The sequence below is a fragment of the Symphodus melops genome (genome assembly GCF_947650265.1).
Source record: "Symphodus melops genome assembly, chromosome: 1".
In the NCBI taxonomy this organism is placed as follows: Eukaryota; Metazoa; Chordata; class Actinopteri; order Labriformes; family Labridae; genus Symphodus; species Symphodus melops.
In genome coordinates this window covers 21948988-21955727 of record NC_136691.1, presented here as the reverse complement: position 1 = coordinate 21955727, position 6740 = coordinate 21948988, and the positions used below count along the sequence as shown (strand labels likewise).

The 6740-nt window shown below is 42.2% G+C and overlaps 1 protein-coding gene across 2 annotated transcripts in view; it reads right to left on the bottom strand.

The window, feature by feature from the left end:
- The window catches only part of tube1 (tubulin, epsilon 1), a 29097-nt gene that overhangs the window by 929 nt on the left and 21428 nt on the right, over positions 1–6740 (bottom strand). The window contains exon 13 of one of the 2 annotated variants that reach the window (XM_079360560.1): positions 1775–1791. The exons of the other annotated variant lie outside the window; for it this stretch is intronic. The gene's annotated coding sequence lies outside the window, so the exon portion shown is untranslated. Of the gene's footprint in view, positions 1–1774; positions 1792–6740 lie in introns of those variants that run through there. 2 annotated transcript variants of the gene reach the window in all.

The window sequence follows — 6740 nt, the reverse complement described above, 5'->3', positions numbered from 1 at the left end:
AGCAAGAAGACAAGGAGTATTAAAGGAGCAATGTGTAACTCTGACACCTAGTGTTTAAAATGGGTACTGCAGTCTAAATTCAAAATATCACAGAGAGCTGTCTCCCTCCTCCTCTCTAGAGTGGAGGCTCACACAGGTCACCATGTGGTGGACACTGTAGCTTCAGTGTTTAGCCAGCTCTGCATGGCTCTGTAAACCTTTCTGTGTTCTAACCTCTCTCCATGTTTAAAATCATCTCCAACATTGATCCTAGTTTGAGCAGCTTTCTGCTGCTGGAGCTTATTAGAAACATGCAGAGGCTTTTTAGCTCGGGTACAATCACTTCTATCTGAAGCAGTTCCACTGCCCGCTTCCATCGCTGCAACACCTGCTGACCTGATAACTGCTCTCATATCTGACAAACCCAGGGGCGTCCAAAACGGCCGTGTCTGTCTGTTTAAAAGGGGTCTGCGGCCAGTGACATTACCTGATCGTTTGCTGACTCTGAATTGGTGTAGGTCCTGGTTTGAGGGAAAGTCGAGGCATTCATGATTTTTTCCGCCGTCCTGACCGTCTGTTGTAGTTCTGTCCAGTCCTGTTTGGTGGTAGATGCAAACCAAACAGTGGTCGAGATCAAATGTACAGACCTGAAGACACAGCACTCAACCTTTAAAAAGGTTTATCTTTTAAAGATGTAGAGTTGCTTTTCCCTGAAAAAAGTTGAAAAACAAGAAGTGGACAAACACGACTGGGTAAGAAGAGAATGGGACACTTGGCGGCAGGATCGGTCCACAAACTGTGATTGGCTATTGGCCAGATAGCCAGAGGCTGGAATTGAGGAAAAAAAACGAGTATTCTGGCTTTGAGTCATTTTTTTGACATTTTAAATTGTTAATAGATATTTGCACAGCTGTGTGTTAAGAAAGGCTCAGAGGACAACAATGCACACTTTTATACATGCAATGAAGTAACTGAACTAACTAAAAATGTGTTTTCATTGTCTTGTGTTATCAAGTAGATGTTCAATTGACACTTCTTGACACCCTCCTGCTTTGAGGAACAGAGTTTTCAGTCAGCAAGGCTGAGTTGTTGATAGTTTGAAACACATTTCTTTAATTTGAAGTTAAAAAGATTCCCATTGTTCTTTAATGGAGGACTTCTGCTGTTAAACAAGTCAGTGTCTTCTTCCTCTAATTTTACCTTTCATAATTCACCTAACATTTAATGGATGACATGTTGGTAGTGTTGAAGGCCAGTTTGACTCTTTGACTGTGGATCCATGTTGTTGCAATACATGCAGACTGTGGTTTGGCATGGTCTTGCTGAAATAACATGGTGTTCTCTGATAAAAAAAGATGTTTATTTGGCAGCTTATTTCAGGACCAGAAGCTCCAAAACATGTATTTATAGTTCAGCATTTAAGTTTCCATGCATACTGAAGCATCCTGAGACGATCAGAGATTCTGGCTCCTGAACTAAGCGCTGGTAACAAGCCGTACAAGAACAACAAGAACAGGGGGTCTATGGTATCTCAAGTCAGGCTGTGACTCATCAGACCTCGGGACAGATTTCTGCTTCGCCCCAGTCCAAGGAAAGGGACCTGATCCTGAGACGGTGGCTGCATCTGGTTTGTATGCAGTTTCCGTTTTTTGAATGGTTTTCCAGATGTGTTTATAGACTAAAGGACTTTTCACACTGACTCTGTTTCTTTGGATTATATTTATTTTAATTACACTGTTTGCTTACAGGTGTATTTCAGGATATCAGTGCTCCAGTTTGATTGACCCTTTTCTCACTTTTTGGACTTTTCCCCTGCAAACAAAGATTTCTTCAGAATCTGTGAATCTTTTAATGATGTTGTGAACTGTACACGATGAAACAACAGATTCTAGCAGTTTTCACTTTAAACAAGTATTTGCACTAGTTGCACAATCTTCCATCGAGTGGTGAAGCCCTCCCTAAAAGTCATTCACATTTTTTGGGGGGGTGGCTGTGGCTCAGCGGTAGAGTTGCTGGTCTTTGTACTCGGTCAGGAGTTTTAGGATGAAATGTGAATTCACAAAGTTGAGAAGGGCCGGTCAGAGATCTGTACAGGTGGGAAGGTCACCCTGGAGCTGATGATGCGTCTGTGAGCCCTCTAACCGTGGACAGGAAAACGCTTAGTGTTGATTATTAGGAGGATTGGCACGCTTTCTCTGATACCACTAAATTCTTCACATAATGAAACGAACTCCATTTATCGAACTAAGAAAGAATTCCTGCTTTACAGATCAATGAAACGTGACACAAACTTTTAAGATGTGTATTGGCATAGTTAGAGCATACCACTGAGCATTCTTTGAATTCCTGCCTGGTTTAATGACTTTCTGTCTGGCGAGCAGTTTGGCCTCCTGATCGTCTGTACACGTTTGCCAATGATCAGTTACGGAGTTATTTCCTCTCGCTCCTCAGAAAGCTTCCTGACTGTTTCCTAAAATGAGGTGCGACTGTGTTGACAGTCCAGGACACGGTGCACGTTCGACACAATTCCCAGTTCAGACATTTGGGATTATTTGTATCTGACAGTTTTCTGGACGTGAGTATGGCTACATTATTTGTGCAGCTGGTGTCAAGCAACACTGCAAAAAGTCAAATATCAAAAACAAATAAACAGTGGGAATAATGTGGAAACGCAAATCTCTCTTCCAACAGTAAGAGGACATGTCACTGTCCAACATCCGTTTAGAACAAGTATATTCTGTGAAAGCATCCTTAAAGGAAGAATGAGCAACATTTTACAAACATATCAATAAAACAAGTACCGTAAATTCCGTACTATTGAGCGCACCTGGATATAAGCCGCACCAGCTAAAAATATGTAAAAAAATGTATTTGTACATATATAAGCCTCACTTGATTATAAGCCGCAGGTGTCCACGTTATAACAAGAGCTATTTACACAGAAAGACGTGACACAAGGACATTGTTTTAACTTTTAATGAAATACGTACTACTGGTAACATTCGCAAATATGAAGCCTACTGTAAATCCTTTATCAAACAGTGTCTGTAACACGGCTGATGAAAAAGATTACCGTAATATATTTCACAGGAAAAAGTCCTCAGAATGACTTCATTACTCACTTCATCAGTCTCTGTTGTCGCTGTCAGTGTCATCTTAACGTGCAGCAGCTCTGTTAGCTTCTTTGACAGCCAGGTCGATCGCCTTTAACTTGAAAGCTGCATCATATGTATTTCTCCGTGTGTTTTCCATGATGAGGGTGCGTGCATAAAGCGCAAAATGACTGATATTAAGATCCGATGTGACGAAGTCAAATGTTTTTGCGGCACAAGCTCATTGTCCCGCAAGAAAAATCCATAAATAAGCCGCATCGTTTTAAAAGCCGCGACAAAAAGTAGCGGCTTATAGTCTGAAATTTACGGTATATCCTCTGACTGTCCACTACTAAATTGCGTGTTGAAATTGTCTTTAGGTCCTGACAGAAATAAATAACTCGAGTGCTCTGAAACAGAAAGCATGTAAAACTTTGACCAATGTCTGAATTTGGTTCTATTCTTATGAAACTTATCACGCCTCGCTGTCTCCCTGCTCGTTCTCTGCATGCACAAGCCCAAACTCAAAGCATGAGCTAAAGTCCACTTCTGGACCAATGCCTTCCAGGTATGTAAGTGAGGGGGCGTGGCTTCTGAGGGAGCACAGAGGGGAGGGGGGGTCGGAGTAGACAGAGCACTGAGGGAATGCTACTTTCAAAATCATGCTAGTTTTCGAATATTACCAACCGTGCCTTTAATAATAAAATAGGAAACAAAACGATACTCTCATAGCCAGGAAGCCCTTCTTGAAGGAAATTCATAAAGTTAATGAGGTTTTCTGCCTTCAGCATACTGCTTGTGTAGTATGCAGTGTGAGAATCATATGGGTGGATATTTTCCAGCATTTTCTATGTGTATTTCTGATCTTTTAATGAGGAAGTCATCAACAGCTACCGACTCTTTACATAGAAAGAGTCGGTCATCTCTCAACTGGAGCTCAGGGGATCAATCCCTAGCTTCTGCAGCCACATGTGTGATGTGCCCTTGAGCAAGACATTTAACCCCAAGTTGCTAAATAGCATATATATATATATATATATATATATATATATATATATATCCTCAGACCTAATGCAGACTGCCAGCCCCTTGTGGACTCTCAGGGAAGTACACTTTTGTGTTGACTTCATTTGTCAGCCGTGGGAGTCGCTGCTTGGTCCAAATGAATCCTCAAAGACGTGCTGCCTTAGGTCGACGAGGCTCTCGAGCGTAAATAATGATGGAATGTAAACTCAAACACACGCCGGTCTTCACAGCTTACATTTCACACTACAACAAACCCTGAATGCATCAGCCCACTTCATCAAAACATGGAGCTTCATGGTATAGCTTGAAATGTATTTTACAGAGTGATGTGCAGCAACCCTGATAAATGCCATCCAAGTCCAAGTCCAAGTCCAAGTCCGCAGACTAAGAATAAACAAGTGGGCAGGACTCGAAGGCCTCGGAGCGGCCCAGCAGTTATGAAGACAAATATTTCCACTCTGGATCAGTAAGGCGGGGAAAGGTGTGTTTGGAGAGGAGACAGAGGGGTGCTTTGTCCCCCTCTCTCTGACAGGTCAGCTCTCCCAATCTCTCTGCCCCCCACCCTTCCCTCCCCGTTCCTCTCTCTCCCTCTCCCTCTGCCAGTCGTCCTCCCTTAATCCCACCTTCCAGCTCCCTCGTCCCCCTTCGCCCTCCTGGAGCTCACACAGACCTCCTCACTTAAGAGATGCTATCGCTTCTCTCCCACTCCCTCCTGCTCATCCTTGTTCAACAGGTAAGAAGAGCATTATCTGTTTTTCTATTCTAACTCTACAGACAGACAGACTCACCACCTGCCATACATGAAGGAACTGGGAGATTAATAACTGGGATGCTTGGGAATTCTTGGTAGCAGAGATTCATAAAGTCTCCTACAGAAGACTGATGCATCTCGATCTGTTTAGAAAGGTTTTGTATGTTCAGTTTTTTTAAGGATCTCTGGATATTTCACTTCTGCTCTAGTATTGGGTCACGCTTGGTCTTTCTCTCGGGGGTAGAAACGAGCAAACGAGAGCAAAGTCTGAGGTCTTTGCATTTACAGCTTTTGAGGACCTATTTTCACACTATGAAATGAGCTCATTCAGTAAAGCTGGCAGATAGGCTTCAGATTTTTGGCATAACCCCTCCTGACCCTTGGCAGCACTAAGCAGCTGCGGGAAGTGGAGCACAGGAGGCTCCGAGCAATCACAGTGGAATAGTAAATAGAAAGCATCGTTTTTTAGGAATACTTGGAAGCAGTTTGACTTGTTGCACTTTGAACCTTAACGTAGAAGTCAATTACTCTTTGTTCCTATCATGAGTAAAGCCTTGTTAGTTGTGGAAGGAAAATTACAAAAAGTAATCTTCTAGCTTTTTGGACTCGTTTCTTTTTAGCTCTTTAACTATTTTTGGCATTCTTTACTTTTTGAAGCAGCTGTCAGGTCCCCATGTTGGGTTGGAAATAAAATGCCTGACATTTAAATGTGCTGATCAATAAAAACATGTATTGTTCATTACTGAGGGCCACATCGAATGCCAAAAAGAGTAAACTGCAGTCTCGGTCTGTCCACAATAAAAAACCTCTGAAATGTGTTCTGGAGATAAATATCTCTTTAAACTGCTTTCTGTGCCGTCACTAAGCTCAGCCATCATTTTATCTTTGCACATTCACATCGAGTCTGTGAGTTCGCACCACAGTGCAGCTTTAAAGTTAAATGGGGGCGGGGCAACTGCCCTTTGTGATGTCATGAAGGGAACGTCTCCAATCGGCCTGTTTGAGCACACGTTTTCTAAAAGTGGAGCAGGCAGAAGGATGGACTTTTATCATCTTTAGGGGGATTGTAGACAGATGAGAGATACATGTTAGAGTTAGAGAAACATGGGGAAGTCGATTTTGCAAAACATGACCTTAAAGTTTGTGATCTGGGGTGAAGTTCACGCTGAATCCTTAAATCAACCATAAGTTATCTTTCAAAATAAAAGCAGGTGTCAAACAAGTCAAGAAGTCTTAGAATAAAAGAGTACAAAAGTGCAAAGTAAAAGCAGAACTGCTTTTAAATGCAAAATATTTTTTTCAAACATGCGATTAAAAATTAGATGACCCGCTTTTACAAAAAATAAACATGACAGCATGAATCTGTTGGACTGTTTGATTTGTCTGCATGTGTGATTAAAAGTGGATGTACCCATCAATCAGCCAGCCGGTCATATCTATGTCTACAGATGAACATGGATCTACAAAAGATATCATCCGATTTATCGCTATCAGACTTTTTCCTCCCCAATATTTGTATCGGCCCCAAAAAATCCCACATCAGCCCAAACCCTAGCCAGGGGCGAACACTGACGGGCTTTTAGTGAGGCAGGAGCGAGTCACTGACCACCTACAATTATTCTCACATCTTTTGAACCAATCAAGGTGGTACTGGGGAAACTGTTTGTTTCCAGAAGTGGAAATAAAAAGGACACAAACTCACTGCTGTAAGTTTTCACATCAGTAGATCAACAGGGCTGAACAGGTCTCATCTCTGTTGTCAGAAATCTGAGCCTGTCAGGACTCAGGGGACAAGCACAAGAACTTTAAGAGGACAGACTTAGACAGAGCCAATAAAACCTGTTTCCTGGCTGCTGGGAGGAGCGATTCACTAAAGATCTTTTTTTGTACTC